General features: G+C 39.9%; 1 protein-coding gene and 2 long non-coding RNA genes across 5 annotated transcripts in view; 2 read left to right on the top strand and 1 right to left on the bottom strand.

The window, feature by feature from the left end:
- The window catches only part of skic3 (SKI3 subunit of superkiller complex), a 244,054-nt gene that overhangs the window by 198,037 nt on the left and 25,795 nt on the right, over positions 1-20,222 (top strand). The window lies entirely within an intron of this gene.
- LOC141358737 (uncharacterized) lies at positions 1,520-10,205 on the top strand. The gene is made up of 2 exons (XR_012365145.1): positions 1,520-9,128; positions 9,706-10,205. It is a non-coding gene; the product is annotated as an uncharacterized lncRNA (long non-coding RNA).
- On the bottom strand, positions 9,943-12,739 carry LOC141358736 (uncharacterized). Its single transcript, XR_012365144.1, has 4 exons — positions 11,392-12,739; positions 10,641-10,866; positions 10,450-10,536; positions 9,943-10,322 (listed from the first exon to the last, which is right to left on the bottom strand). It is a non-coding gene; the product is annotated as an uncharacterized lncRNA (long non-coding RNA).

Raw genomic sequence — 20,222 nt, 5'->3', positions numbered from 1 at the left:
CATACCGCGGTCACGTGAACCATGCCGCGGGTCTAAGCTCCGCACCGTCATAACCACAAAAAAAAAAAACTTGAAACATTGGCCTGCACTTGTGTGTATATGTGGGGATGTTATACACGCAGCTTGTTAACAACCGCAACTTGTTAACTGAATATTAAATGATATGATTTTAATATTAAATTGTCATTGAGTAGAAATACAGGTGACGTTGTCTGTCACTCGTTTAAAGTAATACAAACATTTTATCTAATTTGAACGTGCAAACAGCCGCATCAGATCAACAACAGAATCAGGTTTCATACATTATCAAATTTTCACGCAACATAAAGAGCACGCGATCAGTCCGAGGATTAATATCTAAAGAGGTTAGATTGTCTCTTTTTCATCTAGCCTACAACAGTGGCCATTTCTAAAGCAGGACACATTTCAAAAAGTTTTGCTTTTGCGTCTTCTTTCTCTGTTTGTGGAAAAAGACAGATGTTTATGGTAAGGGTCGAGGAAAGAAGCGGTCTGTCCGAGCACGCGAGACAAAGGCGGACTGCCCGGGTGCGCGCAAGACAGACGCGGACTGTCCGGGTGCGCGCGAGACAGAGGCGGACTGCCCGGGTGCGCGCGAGACAGACGCGGACTGCCCGGGTGCGCGCGAGACAGACGCGGACTGCCCGGGTGCGCGTGAGACAGACGTGGACTGCCCGGGTGCGCGCGAGAAAGACGGACCGCGTCATCTTGCACACACACACGCGTCTCCATGCAGCTTCCCAGCTAAGCACGGACACATATGCAGTACAAGTGATTTCTCATACAAATGGTTATTTTACCAGACCGGCAGGGCAGCAATAATTTGCGTCATTTACAGGCTATTCACAAATTAAGGATAGAAAAGTGGCGAAATGTCTGTCGGCACGTGTGGACACGCACAATGCGTTAACATTTTTTAACTGATAATATTAATTGTTTAAGTTGTTGAATGTTGAAATTAAAGAAATGTGGAAGGAAATAATATTCACTTTACATGTTCCTTAAGTAATTTGCACGTGTTTTGTAGAATTTGTTGATTACCGACCGCGGTAAAAAAAAATACAAACTGGCCCAGTCCTAATGTCTGGTGTGAATCGCTCTCTTGAGGTCATGCCACAGCATCTCAATCGGGTTGAGGTCAGGACTCTTACTGGCCCACTCCAGAAGGCGTATTTTCTTCTGTTGAAGCCATTCTGTTGTTGATTTACTTCTATGCTTTGGGTCGTTGTCCTGTTGCATCGTCCATCCTCTGTTAAGCTTCAGTTGGTGGACAGATGGTCTTAAGTTTTCCTGCAAAATGTCTTGATAAACTTTGGAATTCATTTTTCCATCGATGACAGTAATCCGTCCAGGGCCTGAGGCAACAAAGCAACCCCAAACCATGATGCCCCCTCCACCATATTTCACAGTTGGGATGAGGTTTTGATGTTGGTGTGCTGTGCCTTTTGTTCTCCACACATAGCGTTGTGTGTTCTTTCCAAAGAACTCATTTTTGGTTTCATCTGTCCACAGAATGTTTTGCCAGTAGTGCTGTGGAACATCCAGGTGCTCTTTTGCAAACTTCAAACGTGCTGCAATGGTTTTTTTTGGAGAGCAGTGGCTTCCTCCGTGGTGTCCTCCCATGAAGTCCATTCTTGTTTAATGTTTTCGTTATTGTAGATTTGTCAACAAAAATGTTAGCATGTGCCAGAGTTTAGCTGACAATCTAGGATTCTTCACCTCATTGAGCATTCTGTGCTGTGCTCTTGCAGTCATCTTTACAGGATGACCATGCCTAGGGAGTGTAGCAACAGTCCTGAACTTTCTCCATTTGTAGACAATCTGTCTTACCGTGGACACATGGACATCAAGGCTTTTAGATATACTTTTGTAGCCCTTTTCAGCTTTATGTAAGTCAACAATTCTTGATCGTAGGTCTTCTGAGAGCTCTTTTGTGCGAGGCATGGTTCACATCAGACAATGCTTCTTCAGAACAGCAAACTCAAAACTGGTTTGTGTTTTTTATTGGACAGGGCAGCTTTCATCAACACATCCAATCTCATCACATTGATTGGACCCCAGGTTGGCTGACTCCTGGCCAGAGGATTTTAGTATAGTTCAAAAACGACAAGGGAATATAAATCTCAAACTAGTTGTTTTTAATTGTAGGAACATTAAAGTGTTGATTAAAAGTGCAATAACAAAAAGTTAATAAAATAAAAAGCTTTTTTAAACTAAGAAACATTTATGTTTTAAAAGTAAAAGTACACAAAAAACTACTCAATTACAGTAACGTGAGTAAATGTTATTCGTTACTTTCCACCTCTGCTCCTGGCTCCAATTGGCTCTTGGAGAAGTCATTAGCCTAGGGTTTCACATACTTTTTCCACCCTGCACTATGAATATTTACATGTTGTGTTCAATAAAAACATGAAAACGTATAATGTTTGTGCGGTATTAGTTTAAGCAGACTGTGTTTCTCTATTGTTGTGACTTAGATGAAGATCAGAACACATTTTATGACCAATTTATGAAGAAATCCAAGTAAGCCCAAAGGGTTTACATACTTTTTCTTTCAACTGTATATGAAGCTGCCTGAAGTGTACATATGAAGTAGACTTGCTCCCTCGGTCAAAATCCAGGGAGTGAGGGTCTGTCCATATAAACTTCCCTTGTTCACTTGACGAAGTAGAACGCACTTCAAAATGGCGACAGGGATTCCCCTGAGGGCAAGTGTTTAGGGAAGTTTGCGAGTGTTGTCTAAAACTGGAGTGGAATGCAGCTTTTGAGTAAGATAGCCAGACATTAGTGGGCAGGAGCTGATTTCTCTACGTTTGCCAACAGGGGTCGCTATTTGTGTAAAGATTCTTGTTTTTTTATGGTTGACTGGACCTCAGTCGAGTTTTATGGTCAGACCCCCCCCCCAGACCCGACCCTGGTCTAGGAGCAATGGTTTAACCCCTTAGCATTCCTGAAAAAGCTAAAAAACCTTAAAAAGGACACAAATTGTACCTGCTGTGTTGATGAAAAGGGTTTACACCATTCGAATCACAAGAATTTCAGCTTTCCAAAGATATGTGACATGTTTAGCTTTAAGTTTATGAGTTGTTGTGTGAAGTTTTCTGTCAAATAATGGAGTGTCCCTCCCACGGTACACTGGAATTTTAATGATGCACATACACATTTGCACAGAACTTGAGTTGGCCAACTAAATACAGTAGTTACTTCCCTTAATGGTATGGCAAAAATATATTGGCATTCTTGTAAATGTGGTCTCAGAGCCGAAACTGGTTCTGAAATCTCAAATAAAATGAAGCATACAATACAATTGGCACTAAGGGGCCTAAAGTGTGCCAAGGAAACATCCCCCATACCATAACACCACCAGCCTGCACAGTGGTAACAAGGCATGATGGATCCATGTTCTCATTCTGTTTACGCCAAATTTTGACTCTACCATCTGAATGTCTCAACAGAAATCAAGACTCATTAGATCAGGCAACATTTTTCCAGTTTGCAACTGTCCAATTTTGGTGAGCTCATGCAAATTCTAGCCTCTTTTTTCCTATTTGTAGTGGAGATGAGTGGTACCCGGTGGGGTCTTCTGCTGTTGTAGGCCATCGGCCTCAAGGTTGTGCATGTTGTGGCTTCACAAATGCTTTGCTGCATACATCGGTTGTAATGAGTGGTTATTTCAGTCAAAGTTGCTCTACTATCAGCTTGAATCAGTCAGCCCATTCTCCTCTGACCTCTAGAATCAACAAGGCATTTTCGCCCACATGACTGCCACATACTGTATGTTTTTCCTTTTTCACACCATTCTTTGTAAACCCTAGAAATGGTTGTGAGTGAAAATCCCAGTAACTGAGCAGATTGTGAAATACACAGATCGGCCCGTCTGGCACCAACAACCATATACCTGTATAAATTTACATGACATGGGTCTAAAAACATTTAATAAAATACAGAGTTTTAGAGGTATTATCTTCAGATTTGAAACAGAACATGGTCAGACCTATGGCTTTATCTGCAGTGCATTTCTAGATTGCTCCAAGGCCAGTTTCATTTAGTTTTTCATAAAAATATTTCATATATGTTTTTGGAGTATAATTTTAAAAAAGTATCATTTAAGATCTATATATCAACGCTTTTCATTATGACAGTAACTAATTTTGACCTTTTAATAAACTTCCAAGTGTCTGCTTTCAAAGACTTCATAAATGTCATCTATTTTAGTTTGGCTATGACATTTTTTGTGGGGGTTCAGTAACAGGGATTCAGGTTAATAGGTTATACAGCCTTATGTACCCTCTCGATCCCAGTTCTCTTATCACAGAGCGATGGCTTGTGGTGCCATCTCATCTCGCCTACCTTCTCTGGAGTTGTTCCACAACTGTGGAATGATCTGCCCCAGTCGCGTCACAATCCGGTGTCTTTAAGGATCGGTAAAAACTAGGGATGTCCTGATCAGGTTTTTTTGCCTCCGAGTCATTTGATTTTGAGTATCTGCCGATACCGAGTCCCGATTCGATACTTCTATAATACATAAAAAAAGAATAAATAAGACCGAAAAAAACAGAACCAGGATGTTCCTTATGTCATGCCGCACGCATTGCTGTTTCTGTGTGGAGTCAAAAGAGTCTAACTCTGTGCCAGCGCATAACTACAGATGTGTTAAAAAATAATGAGAATATATATAGTATACAGGGGTTAAATTGGGATTTGTTTTGTGGGGATGCTCTGTTGGGAGGGGGGTTCGAGGGGTAAAATGTTTAATCCTGATGACAGCAAAGCCACTGGTGTGTTTCAATGACATTTTGTACCTCTGATAGGATTTTATACGTTTCAGTTTTAAAGCTGTGCCACATGTTGACCCAAACTTTAAAACCTGAACTTTAAATTATGCAAATCTATGGGTCTGACACCCTATATGCATTTGTTGCACATGTCATTATGCACAATTGATCAAACTTCAAAGTTATAAGAATCAACCTCCTTGACTAATTCTAGGCATAAGATAGGCTACCCAGACTCAATTAACAAGAAAAACAACATACTGATTCAGCAATATATCTTATAAATTAGCCATAGAGATTCCCTAAGCTGGTCAGCAGTTAGTTATAAAATACCTACAGTATTGTTCAAAATAATAGCAGTACAACGTGACTAACCAGAATAATCAAGGTTTTTAGTATATTTTTATTGCTACGTGGCAAACAAGTTACCAGTAGGTTCAGTAGATTCTCAGAAAACAAATGAGACCCAGCATTCATGATATGCACGCTCTTAAGGCTGTGCAATTGGGCAATTAGTTGAATTAGTTGAAAGGGGTGTGTTCAAAAAAACAGCAGTGTGGCATTCAATCACTGAGGTCATCAATTTTGTGAAGAAACAGGTGTGAATCAGGTGGCCCCTATTTAAGGATGAAGCCAACACTTGTTGAACATGCATTTGAAAGCTGAGGAAAATGGGTCGTTCAAGACATTGTTCAGAAGAACAGCGTACTTTGATTAAAAAGTTGATTGGAGAGGGGAAAACCTATAAAGAGGTGCAAAAAATGATAGGCTGTTCAGCTAAAATGATCTCCAATGCCTTAAAATGGAGAGCAAAACCAGAGAGACGTGGAAGAAAACGGAAGACAACCATCAAAATGGATAGAAGAATAACCAGAATGGCAAAGGCTCAGCCAATGATCACCTCCAGGATGATCAAAGACAGTCTGGAGTTACCTGTAAGTACTGTGACAGTTAGAAGATGTCTGTGTGAAGCTAATCTATTTTCAAGAATCCCCCGCAAAGTCCCTCTGTTAAAAAAATGCATGTGCAGAAGAGGTTACAATTTGCCAAAGAACACATCAACTGGCCTAAAGAGAAATGGAGGAACATTTTGTGGACTGATGAGAGTAAAATTGTTCTTTTTGGGTCCAAGGGCCACAGGCAGATTGTGAGACGACCCCCAAACTCTGAATTCAAGCCACAGTACACAGTGAAGACAGTGAAGCATGGAGGTGCAAGCATCATGATATGGGCATGTTTCTCCTACTATGGTGTTGGGCCTATTTATCGCATACCATGGATCATGGATCAGTTTGCATATGTTAAAATACTTGAAGAGGTCATGTTGCCCTATGCTGAAGAGGACATGCCCTTGAAATGGTTGTTTCATCAAGACAATGACCCAAAACACACTAGTAAACGGGCAAAGTCTTGGTTCCAAACCAACAAAATTAATGTTATGGAGTGGCCAGCCCAATCTCCAGACCTTAATCCAATTGAGAACTTGTGGGGTGATATCAAAAATGCTGTTTCTGAAGCAAAACCAAGAAATGTGAATGAATTGTGGAATGTTGTTAAAGAATCATGGAGTGGAATAACAGCTGAGAGGTGCCACAAGTTGGTTGACTCCATGCCACACAGATGTCAAGCAGTTTTAAAAAACTGTGGTCATACAACTAAATATTAGTTTAGTGATTCACAGGATTGCTAAATCCCAGAAAAAAAAAATGTTTGTACAAAATAGTTTTGAGTTTGTACAGTCAAAGGTAGACACTGCTATTTTTTTGAACACACCCCTTTCAACTAATTGCCCAACTGCACAGCCTTAAGAGCGTGCATATCATGAATGCTGGGTCTTGTTTGTTTTGTGAGAATCTACTGAACCTACTGGTAACTTGTTTGCCACGTAGCAATAAAAAATATGAAGAGTTTGGTTCCAAAACGCAATAAACGCCATTTTTGAAAAAAATGAGTTACTGCCAGAATCAGTATTATATCAGGTCAGTATTATAAAGTAAATTCTTAATTTTATGCAAAATCCAATTTCCGCAGTGTTATTCTGTCATCTTTTCTCCCTTTTTTCCCAAAATGCAATAAACGCCACTCCCCCTTTTCTACAGAATGCCATAAATCCACTCCTCCACAGATTACAGCGCACCTCACGCAATGTAAACAACACTGAGTACACGGAATCCTAGTTTTCCTCATCTACTTTGTACTTCGTGATCAACAAACAAACAAAAACAAAATAATACTTTAATAGCATTGATAAACCTGTGATGGTTTTCTCTGACGGGAAAGAAACGTAAGCCATCAACATGTAATAATTTACGCAGAGGAACTCGGGAGACCGGTGCTTGTTTGGCCGGGCGGGCTGACAGCATCACGTTACTTTCATGATAACACATTGACCCCAGGGGATCTTATGAAAAACTTTCCATAATTTTACTCAAAGTCAACGAAAATCGAGCAGGACCAAAACATTTTACAGCTGATCGCTTTGAAAAACGTTAAGCGAGGACGTCAAGTATAACCGATGACTTCTTAATATCACAAAGTAAGTGTTTTGATTAATGACAATAATGTTTATATTTTTAATTAGTGTGTACAACTAGTCAACTAAATGAATATAACATGGCAAAGATGAATGCACATTTATATAGGCGATTGATTCAATAGATTTATAGCATTTTTTATAAAAACTTGTCATGGATTTATTGCATTTTGTGGAAAAAATAATCCGTTTTTATAATAAATCTTTGAAAATCAAGTTATGGATTTGAATTTTTTATGTTTTTATAACCTAAAGATGCTATTTGAAAGTTTGTAACAGAAAATAGTGGTTTTCATCTTGTCACTTTCTTGGTATAGAAAACACGTTTTTACCGAAATTTGTCAAAATGGATTTATTGCGTTTTGGAACCAAACTCTTCATATACTAAAAACCTTGATTATTCTGGTTAGTCACATTGTACTGCTATTATTTTGAACAATACTGTATAGTTAGGTCGTAATTAATCTGTATAATCAAAATACATTATTTTATTAAACTATACAATCAGTTGTATCCAGTTATCTAGTTAACATATTGTAATGAGATGAGTGACATGGCTAGACATACTTTAATACTTTGTTTCTAGTCTTCTATTAAGTTTTCTCGACGTGGGCACCATTCTTACATCTCTCTCTATCTCTCATCTCTACAGTATCCTGCGCGAATGCGCGTTCTTGAGGTTCTGAGTGAGACGCGGAGCTGTGTCTGAGCACATGGTGACAAAAACGATCAACGCGTCGTTTAAATGAGCGGTAAAAACCCGGTTTTGTCGTGGGTTCCTTGCACGCACGAGTGTGAAGCCTATGAATGAATTTGAAAGCACGTCAAAAAGCTTGTTCGACTTCATTCGGCGCCGCAACAATCGACAGCCGGGTGACGTCAAACTACCGCGAGAGTGATCCGCGAAATCATACGGAGGAGTTTGCTTTTAAATCGCTCTCGCGGAACTTAGACGTCATCCGGCTGCCGGTTGTTGCGGCGCTGCATGAAGTCGAACAAGCCTATTCTCTTCTCATCAGGTCACACGCACCAGCGCAGCGCGTACACTGGCGCAGAGCGAGATCTTAAAGAGCACCAATTATGCTAATAAATTAGCACGTTAGCACGTTATTGTAATATCCCATAGTACATACATGTTATTAAAACTTGAACTAATGCATTGTGAGTCTTATAAATTGCTTACATACCTCACCGATTTCTGCCTGTCTGGAAAATGCTCGGTTTTAGTTCCTGTCTCCGCCTCCCAAAATGTCTAGTGTATTCGGATTGGTCAGATGACTACTCAACTGTTATTGGTCAACTGGGTTCGGTATGTGTTTGAAAGGTTACGCCCCTGACTACGCGTGGGTTTTCCGGTTCTGACTGAGAGTCACAGGCAACGTAAACAAGCGTTATATTTCTCTATAAACGATGGTGTCTGTACTGCCTTACCACTTTGAGCTCGATCCAGAGAGTTCAGAAGGCCGTTACGATATAAACGATCTCCGTCAATGAACGCGATTGGATTTAAAGGCGGAGTCTACGATGTTTGAAAAACGCGTTGGAAAAGGAGACCGGCCGACTACCAAAACACACGTATAGCCAATAAAATCAAATCAAATGCCGGGTTGCGTATGTGTGGGGCGGGTCTATCAACAGAAGGTCCAGATTTTATTGGGGTAGGGGCGTGTTTGTTTAGGTGATTTCAAATATAAACATTGGCTTTCAAACATAATGGACTCCGCCTTTAACTTTTTTAGGTGTCCTTAGCTCTGCCAGAATGCTAAACGAAGACGAAAATGTGTTGCAAAGACATCCAAAAGGTAATTATAACGTACTACATTACTTTGCAAACTATATGGAAACACCAAATGTAGCACATAGAAAGTATTTGTTGAAATGATTATAAAACTTTTTCACTTGTTAACATTATTTTACTATAGTAAACTTTATTATAAAAGACTGCTTACATACTATATTACTGTGCAAACTATATGGAAACACCAAATGTAGCACATAGAAAGTATTTGTTGAAATGATTATAAAACTATTTCATTTGTTAACATTATTTTACTATAGTAAACTTTATTATAAAAGACTGCTTACATACTATATCACTGTGCAAACTATATGGAAACACCAAATGTAGCACATAGAAAGTATTCGTTGAAATGATTATAAAACGATTTCACTTGGTAATTTCTACATTATTTTACTATAGTAAGCTTTATTATAAAAGACTGCTTACATACTATATTACTGGGCAAACTACATGGAAACACCAAATGTAGCACAAAGAAAGTATTAATTGAAATGAATGTTAGCCCTACATTATTTCACTATGGTAAACGTTAGTATAAAAGACTGCTTACTTATAAGTGCTATGTTTTTACTTATTAGGTTTTAAGGAGAATGCAACAGGTTCCAGGGCCTCTTACCTGCGCGATTCATCATCCAGGTTTTGCACAAATTGTCTAAATCCCTACACACAGAACATTTATTGTACCGACTATAAGCCTTTGAGGTGCCGGACTAGAGAAAGTTTTATTACATTTTTAAACCAATAACACTAAAGTATTATTATAGTAACAAAGTACCCAAAAGAACAAAAGATGTAACTTTAAAGAAAATATAGTAGTCAGTCAAAAGTTTTTTTATTTATTACAAATATATATTTAAATGTTAAACAATATACAAATAAACATACTTTAGTAACCATATTGTGCTCTTCTTTCAAAAATTTTTCAATTCATTTCTTACAGCTATCTATTCAGATAAATGGCATATCAAAGCTTTGTCAGCTGGTGCTATTTAAGACGACACTATAAGGTTATCATCCTGTCGTGTGTTGTTCTCCAGATATGCTTGGAGCTTCCTGATCAGATCGGTCACAATGTTTGCTTTCGACGACCCCTGCACTGAAGATGGCATGCAATCACGTCCTCCTTTGAAGGTCTCTCAAACTGTGATGCCAGGTCCATTGGAATCGGGGTTTCCTTCAGCTTATCTTCAAATACCTCATCAAACACAATAACTGTACAAATATTGCAGTCAATAAATCTTTTGTTTTGATCATTTATTTCCCTGCTTCATACATTAAGTTTTTAATTATGAATGTATTTGAAATAAAACATTACTGCTTACGGTATGTCACTTGTGTGTTTTGGGAACATAGCCTTGTACTTTCCATCTCCTGCTTTTGTTACGGCTTGGTGACATTGTAATGGATGGCTGGCAGCTGCAAGGTACAACCTGTAAAAACATAAACAAGCAATACATTTATTGTAAAAGTAAATACTACTTTATTTAACACAGTTACTAAAATACTTAAATACCTGCACAGCATTCCAATAAATGGGAAAGTCACATTTTTTGCTGCAAATCTGAAATCTCAGGCTACGGACGGCAAAGGCATCCACTGATGATGGTGATTGAAACATTGTGAAATGATGCTACTGCCTGGGTTCCTTTGCTCCTCATATGTCAGTCTGACTCCTTGTACTGTGTGTAATGATGTTGCATGTTTGCATACAGTGTAGAAGGATGTGTCCAGCTGCGAGTCTAGGATATAGACAAATAAAACAAACATGTATTCAGTCAAAAAGACATATTATAACAATAGAGTACAACGATTATAAATCGTTAGACTATTCATTAAAACGTTAATGTATTACATATTACATGGCCCAACATTAGCAACACACATTACGTGTTTACTTAGTTTCAAAATCTAAGAAAGCTTCAAGTAAAAACAACAATAAAATACATATAACGTTAAACAAATCATCTGTACTTAGAGTTTCTTGAGTTTGATCATGAGAACAAATTTTACCGGTAACAGTTTAGCTGGAACAGCTTAGCAAGTTTGTAAACACGTCTAAATAAACATCGATAAAAAACGATAGTCTGCATAATTCAACATACACGTGTGTAAATATGGTACGTTGTTTATGAAATACATTATTACAACACAAAACAATTAGCTTGCAAGCTTAGCTCTACATATAGATATATATCTGAGCTCTACACGCACATAATGTTAAGCTCCGGTTACAGTAAAGGCAAATAATAAACATGAATACTTACAGCCTGTGATCCAGAAGTGCACGGTAATCCAACTTTCAGGAGGTAACATCGCGCAATCCAGCTTCGGTTCATGAGAAGCAGTTATTGTGAAAACTCCGTGAACAACTTCTGACTGAATTTTTCCGGAACCGTATTAAACACGATGTCCTCTGTGGAAGTTCATAAAGTGCTATTTTGCCCTTGCATCTAAAGAGACAGCGTCTACTCGAGAGATTTAATCGCTTAAACGATGAAACAAGAGTTTGCAAACAGAGGCAAAGCAGGGACTCCCAACCTTCGCCATTTTAGCTCTCTTCTGACTCGCCGCTCTCCACCCCCGTCTTTGAGGTCGTACCTAAGCAAAGCAGAGAGGGCTGAACTATGATAATGTTGGTCTTCTCTACGTCACTAATCCCAGGAAGTAAACTGTTGCCTACAATCCGAGTGTTTTTTGTAGTCCTCGAACGTTAGAGACGATATCTCACGTCATCGTTTTCTTTGAGGTATGTACTTTTTGAATATCGTTAGCATGTACTAATACACACTTACACACAAAAGGATGTTTAAAAACGGGTATCTCATAATAGGTGCTCTTTAATGGATTTTAAACCCTGCATATGTATCCGAGTCCTGATTGGGAGGTAACGTCCGATTCTGATCGAGTCTGAAACCACGTGATCGGGGCCGATTTCCGATCACGTGATCGGATCGGGACATCCCTAGTAAAAACCCATCTCTTCTGACATTACCTCACCTAATATAGGACTTACTATCTTTCTCTTTTTATTGATCTTTATCTGTCCACAATTCACAGCTGTAGAGGAGGGTTGTGATGCACACCGATTGTTAGACGGAGATTTTTATGTTGAGATGATGGTTTTGGTTCTGAAAAACCCACCGCCAGAGTCTCCACCGGTATTTGAATGGTGGGACAACTGACAGTTTTCCATCTGCAATAGTGAAGATGGGTGGTGTAGACGCCAGCCTTATGATGGCAGACATCATTCAGACATCCTTTGTAGGGGAAAATTTCCATTCTGTCTCTGTACAACATCCGTCTGAAACTATTGATTCCCTTAAACCTGCTCTATGGCCTTATGATGTAATTCACCCTCGATATCTGAAATTGATATTCGAGTCTGTAGGCCCTACGCTACTTATTTTTATTAACAATTGCATGGCCACGGGTATGATTCCACCTGCTCTGAAACAAGCAGCTGTCACCCCCCTGCTCAAGAAGCCCTCTCTTGATATGTCTGTAAAGAGTAATTTTCAACCCATTTCAGTACTACCATTCATCTCCAAGGTACTGGAAAAAATTGTGTTACTTCAGTTTCAGTCCTTCCTCAGCACCAGTCATATCTCTGAGCGTTTCCAGTCTGGGTTCAAACCGCTTCACAGCACAGAGTCAGCCCTATTAAGGATTCTGAATGACATTTCAGGGGATTCCATGATTTTAATTCTCATTGATTTAACTGCAGCTTTCAACACGATTGATCATCAGCTGCTTTTATCTAAATTAAATTCACTCATGGGTCTAAAAGGCCTTGTTTTAAAGTGGTTCCAGTCCTATTTAATCGACTGTCATTTCTCAGTTAAAATTGGTAATTGTACTTCCTCTGCTGTTAGTCTTATATTTGGCCTCCCTCAGGGCTCAATCCTATCTCCTCTGCTTTTTTCTCTTTATTTGCTACCTTTGGGTTCAATTTTGAGAAAGCATGGGATTTCGTATCATTATTACGCAGACAATACCCAGATCTATCTGCCAATAAAAAGAGGTGATCCTGCAAATATCTCCTCATTATTCACATCTCAATGAGGTAAAGATTTGGTTGTCTAACAACTTCCTATTTCTTAATAACTCAAAGACGGATGTTATTGTATTTGCCCCCTTAGAAAATTCCAATGTTGACATCTCCTGTCTGGATAACCTGGCTGTCTACCAAACTAAATGTGTTAGAAACCTTGGGTTTCTGTTAGACTAAAAACAAAATAAAAAACATATTTGTTGCGTCTAATTCCCTGTAGAATATATTTTGGAATATTTTCATATTTTATTAGGTTCTTTGATAAGATTAAATTGCGTAGGTCTACGTGGCAACGTAACTTTCACAACATAACTTGATATCTCCAAACCTTTGGTGTCACGTCACGGAAGCGCCAAGTAACTCCCGCTGCCAGCCACAACAACAAAACAAATGGAGAAATAGAAGATGAAAGACGATCTTTGGGAGAAATTAAGGTTGCGAATCTGTGAATAGATAATACAAACACTGCTTTGTATATGTTGAAAATGTTCAACCCAGTCTCACTGCAAGTCGTGTTATAGTAACGAAAATTTTGATTAATTTATTCGTGTTTGAAGACACGAATTTTCCGCTGTTTTTCGTGTCTCTGGAGACGAATGTCTTTTTCGTCCTTCCCAGCACGAATTTCTATCAATGGCTGTTCGTGTCTGTGGCACGACTTTCTTTATCGTGTCATTTTATATTTTGTTTTCTCATTGTTGTTTTCTATTTTTTGACCATTGTCACTTGGGGTTTGGGTTAGAATCACTTTCTGCGACTTCCTAACCCAAACCCCAGCTGTAACCCCAACTCCAGGCGAGAATAGTTTTAAAAGTGGACGAAAAACATGTAGAAACCAATGCAAAAAATAACATCCTAATGCAAACCCCGGATCTAACCCTAACCCCAAGCGACAATGATCTAAAAATAGGAAACAACGATGAGAAAACAAAATACAAAATGACACGATAAAGAAAGTTGTGCCACAGACACGAACAGCCATTGATAGAAATTCGTGCTGGGAAGGACGAAAAAGACATTCGTCTCCAGAGACACGAAAAACAGCGGAAATTCGTGTCATCAAACACGAATAAATTAATCAAAAATTTTCGTTACTATAACATGACTTCCCGTGAGACTGTGTTGAAATGTTTATCATTATCCTATCTCTATATTAATATGACCATGCTGGTTTCTACGGTTCATTCGCATATGTTGTTGTCAGTTTACACGCCGATGTAATCTAATGGCTGTTTCCAAGCACTTTTAGGCTGAAATAAAGCCTCTTTTATTTACATTACAAATGCTTAGTATGTCTATTTTAATGGTCGCAGGGCGGTGTGGGTTGTAAAAATAGATACAGTGCTGCGGGGCGGGTTGGGGCGGTCCAAAAATTAAATAAAAGAGAGACCCGCTGTTTGGAAAAAACGCCGACCCGCGCATCATTAATGTGCACTGTCAACCGACTTGAGTAGTTCTGTGCATTGTCAACCGACTTGTGTTTTTATGTTCATTGTATGACTGACAGGCGTTGTGAATTACACACTGACATGAGTTTTGTACTGTCTGCTGTAGTGTGTTTTGTAAACAAGAAATGAGTGGTGATGCACACAGTCAACTGACTTGTGTTGCTTTGTGTTCTGTCAACTGACATGAACTAATGAGACTAGGGTGGACCGCAAACTAACAAGTTGCTTTCATTGTATTTTGATATTAGTAGTTTTGTGGTTACGTTTTTATAAATTTTTTTGTGTATTTTATCATGTATTTTATTATTGATGTCTTATTCGCTATATGTTGATTTGCTTTTACTCTGGAAAGCACTTTGGGCACTCCAGGGACTGTGTAAAATGTGCTATAGAAATAAACGAACTTTAACTTGAACTGACTGTTGACCTCCAATTGTCACCCTAGCAGTCATTCCATCATGAAGATCACTACAAGAGATCTCTCTGCACAGTGTCGAAGGCTTTGCAAAGGTCCACAAACGCCATAAACAGGTCTTTATGTTGCTCCCTGCATATTTTTTGGAGTTGTCGGGTTGTGAAGACCATGTTGACTGTGCTCCTGTTCTTTCTAAACCTGCACTATGACTCCGGTAGCAAAGAGTCTGTGATGTCATTGATCAGCCACTGTAGCATCACCTTGGCCAGGACCTTGTTTCCCGCACCAAGAAGTGTTATGCCCCTATAGTTTCCACAGATGGCCCTATCCTATACTTTATATATGGTAACAATACTGGCATCTCCCCATTGCTGTGGGATGTTTTCATCAGCCCAAACCTTGGTGATGTAATGGTGTAGTGCTCTTGTACAGAGATACCCTCCCTGTTTAGCAGTTCTGCAGGAATATTGTCAGGAGACTTGTTGTACTTCAGGGAGTGGATAGCTGACAGAACCTCCAGGAAGGTTAGAGGTCGGCTGAGGTTGTCAATAAGGGGGAATTCAGGCAGTTCATCTATGATGGTATAGTCCGCATCAGAATCCTGATTTAATAAGGTGTTAAAATGTTCGGCCCACCTCTCCAGGATGGAATTCTGGTCTTTCAGGATTTTAAACTCATCTGCTGTTTTCCAGAGAGTGATGCAGTGACTTATAGGGCCGTAGATGGATTTGACTGCATTGTAAAAGTTGTGCATGTCATTTCTGTCAGCGAATGTCTGATTTTCATGATTCCTCTCCAGCCACCATTTGTTCTGTAAGGTCCTCAGAGTTCTCTTCACTTCCCGACGAGCTTTTTGCCATTGCTGTCTGACAATGCTGGATAAGGTTTTTTTTTTTTGGGTTTCCTGGTGTGCTTTTGCATGTTGCTTAATAAGTTATGGATGGCCACTGAGTTGCCATCTTGATGGTTCTTGCTATTATACCTGGTTGTTTGGGCTGCTGCTTCAGTGATAAACAGTGTTGGGCAAGTTACTTCCAAAGTGTAATACATTATATATTACAAATTACTGTCATTTGAAAGTAATTAGTTACATTACAATATTACTGTCTCTGAACTGTAATGAGTTACACTACTTTTGCGTTACTTTTGAGTTACTTTCATCAAAAGAACAGAAGTATGACTAGGCATTATAAAATGTTAAAATGTAGTTTGTTGCTGCTTATAAATCTAGAAGTTATGTGTTGGCCCTCGAGCTTTCAATAGGCAAAGTGAAGACTTATGGCAAAATACAGTAACAATCACTGTCAGAATCATAAACAGACAAATGATCTGTTAAAAGTCTGGTAAATTATGGTACACATACCAAACACAATAGAGCCCACTATAATGCTACCTATAGCCTAATAACATGGCAAGACATGCAACCTCTTTTCATTTCTATTCTTAAGTGATCACTTTTAATTCAGATTCACAGCACAAACCTGGCATGCACTGGGTTGACACAACTTATCAAAAAGTGCTATTGGAGGATCAGGCCTCAAGGAATACAGCTCATTTCAGTACAATATAAAGATTACATATAGGCTAACATATAATTGCGTAATAAAACACAGACAAACAGAGGAACACTGCTTTTTGCCTAACAATGAATATAGGCTCCCATACAAAGGCTGGTAAAAACTTTAAACAGTGATGTTTAAATGTACTAAATTATATTTAGATAACCATGTTTAAGTCTTCAATAATGTTATGTTGTAGTTTAGGTTGCTGTTTGTAATAAAACTGTAGATAGCATAGGAATAGCCTAGCAATCTATTATGTATATGGACTGTAATCATAGCAAAGCTTACCTTGTCATTGCTGGTGTGATATGGATTTTACTGGCAACATTTGTAAAAGTCTCTTTACTTCTGAGGTTCAAGCAGCACAGGAGACCGATAGAAAAAACTTTCTGTTGCTTTTTACTTAGTGCTCTTATTCGCAAAATTATGCGTGTGCGGCGCTACCGGACCTGATTGCGACCACTTTAGTCAATGCTTACAGCCGCGGACTTCCACATGTCTATATTTGACGCGCACCGCGTCCAAATCTCATTTCAAATACAAAGTTAAAGTAAAAATGAACATGTTGAATACAGCACGTGGAAACAGACATACGCTGCGTCCCAAACCGCCTACTTCCATACTATATAGTAGGCAAAGAGTACGAGAAGTAGTGCTTTTCGCCTACTATATAGTATAGAAGTATGCGGTTTGGGACGCAGCCATAACTATTTTACACGCAGATTTTTCATGTGTGGATGCTGGTCGCGCGCATTGGTCAAAAATACAAAAATTAAAATAACAGTCTAATTTTGAAATGCATTGTTGTAAAGCGCTCGTTACTAAGACTGTCACGAGTAAAATATTACCAAAATTTCATTAGTAATGCGTTATATTACTGCGTTACAGCAAAAAATAATATATTACTGTAATATATTATATTTTGTAATGCGTTACTCCCAACACTGGTCATAAAGGTCCACTGCTGTTCTGTGGCATTTTCACCCCTCAGGTGGAGTTCTAGCTCCCCTAGTTTCTCAGCCAGGGAGCGACAAAACTCATTCCTTGTAGTGGTGTTTTCCAGGCGGTCACAGTCTAAGTGCCTCCTACTGGGTCCACCTTTTCGCATGGGGGGCACACTTTCATGAGGACCTTGGTCATGATCATGGTGCATCCATGATGTTTTGTATTTGGTCTTTTGCTGGAAGATGGTGGTGTTTATGATCAGGTTGTGCTCAGAGCAGAGCGTAAGTAACCTCATGCCGTTTGAGTTGGCCTGACCAACCCCATGCCTGCCAAGTACTCCTTTCCATATTCCAATATTTTTCCCAACACAAGTGTTGAAGTCCCCAAGCAGAAGGATCTTATCGTTTTTGGTTATCTGGTGGAGAGCCTCATCCAGTGTCTGGTAAAAGGGGCCATTTGTAAGAATTGAGGTAAAAGATTTTAAAAAATGAGCTACACGCATCAAAAGAATGAGAAGAAATAAGGGCAAAGATGTCATAAAAACATGACAAGGTATAGTGCTGCAGAGATATCAATCTGAATTAGCATGCTAAATTACTAGCTACAGCCCGACAGGTGTCGTAATACCATTTTCGACCATGGGAGGTGGTATGCGGGCCACATACATAACCGGCAGCCAAACTGCAATACACAAATAAGTCACACGTGTGGGAAGTACAGCCCACTACTACCGCTGCGTCCGAAAACTAAGGCAGCTGGCTTGTTGACTTAAGAGGCATGAAGGCAGCTCAGAGAAATGCAATTCGGACATGCCTTGATCCCTTGATTCCTTCCTGCCTTGCAATAGGGTTTTTGCACGCATTTCAGTTCAGGGAAGAGAGCGGAAGAATGGCTGAACCAAGAGACATTTACCACTACCACAACCATTGGCTGCAGGGAAAAAACGTGCTCGGAATCACAAATAAAATCTGATAAATAAAGGAACCAAAGCAGAGTAAATACTGGCACTGCTTTTCATCGCTGGAGACAACTAATGGACATGAAAGAAATGAGGTTCGACTCCGAAATGACAACATTTCTTTTCGATTGGTAAGTAAGATGCTGTTAGTATTTCGCTAGAAGTTCACTTATAATAGGCCTTGCGATAACCTATGCTCAGCTTGTACATGAACTACGGCTTTGTGCAGGAAATGTGGCTCCATCTGAAAGCAGCTGATGGTTTCACTTTTAATCAAGAAACCGGCTTCACTGACGAGAAGCGCAATGACTATCGCCCGTATCACCCGTTATCTACCAAGCTGATGCTAAAATGTAACATTAGCTAAGAAGCTTGAAATGTCTTCGATGATAATGAAAACCAAATGGACGCACGAAACGTAGTGGAAAACATTGCAATGTTAATGAGACCGAATGGTTTTTTTTTGGTGACTAATGATAACTTACTTAGTTGCTAATGTAAATCAAACTTGATATATGCTGCTAAATTAAAATAGAGCAACTCACTTTCTGGAGGTGTACTGCCCCCATCTGTTTGGAGTGTGGAGTATGAATAGATTTTTTTTTGGCGGACATTTTAAATGGCCCCTTTAAAAGAGTCTTTAGACTCACTGTAAGATAGTAGAGTTTGAGCATACACACTTGGCAGTGTGGCATAGCGGTTCTTCACCAGGGGGATAAGGAGGGTCATCAGTCTTTCAATGATGCCGACAGGTGTTTCAGTGAGTCTTGGTAGTAGTGTGTTCTTAATAGCTAGTCCCACACCATGCAGATGTTGTCCATCTGGGGGATAGCCTTTCCAGTAAAAGGTGTAGCCCATGCCCTCCTCTGTTAGAGACCCCTCATCAAGAAGCCTGGTTTCACTAAAAGCAACAATGTCAATATCATATCGCTCAACTCGGCTGCAACCAGGGCTGTCCTTCTATGGAGTCCAGGAGGGTTCTTATGTTCCATGTTGCCAGTTTAAAGTTGTAGGATTTGTTTCTTCTGTTTCAACCGCAGAAGTGGAATAACCCGACAGGTGCGGTATCCTGTCCAGGTGTGAGTTGAGTTGGAATTTTTTAGGCCACCTTTTCTAGGCCCTTCCTCAGCTTGAGGTAAGCAATGTGGTCTCTAAATAGGGCTGCTCAGTCACACAAGGGGCTGTCGAGAACAGCTGCCACTCAGCCCCAGCTGTTAGAGACCAGTACCCTGTGCCGCTGTCATACAGGGCTCTGACTAAGAGCTCCCAGTCTATTCAAACCTGCTCCCGTCGTCAGACACCCCGTTGCCACCAGACTTCAACCAGGTGTAGATTCATGTAATGTTCACCGTGGTCAGAGGTGGATACCTGCGCAATATTTTTTTTAAGTATCATAGGGGGTGTGCTCTCCCCAGTAGCACTGTCAACGCCATGATGAGGGAGGTCGGCCAGGACCTAGTTCTGTTTAGACCCGTCTATTGCGCACCGCCAGCGCATTGCTTTTCTGTGGGGGTGTGCTACCTTAACCTTGGCTCAAAGAAACTACCCACAAGGCAGTTGGGCTATTTACCCATAGCTGGGGCAGTGGTTGACAGGCGTCAGGGCATGTCCACCGTATGGTGGGCCTGCACACCTCATCTCTGGGGCCCACTTATGCTCTGAAATCTTTTGCAGTTTAGCCTGGGACTGCAAGGTACCCAGTTACCATGTGTGGCC

The sequence above is a fragment of the Misgurnus anguillicaudatus genome, chromosome 22 (assembly GCF_027580225.2).
Source record: "Misgurnus anguillicaudatus chromosome 22, ASM2758022v2, whole genome shotgun sequence".
NCBI lineage: Eukaryota > Metazoa > Chordata > Actinopteri > Cypriniformes > Cobitidae > Misgurnus > Misgurnus anguillicaudatus.
This window is presented reverse-complemented; position numbering and strand designations above follow the sequence as displayed.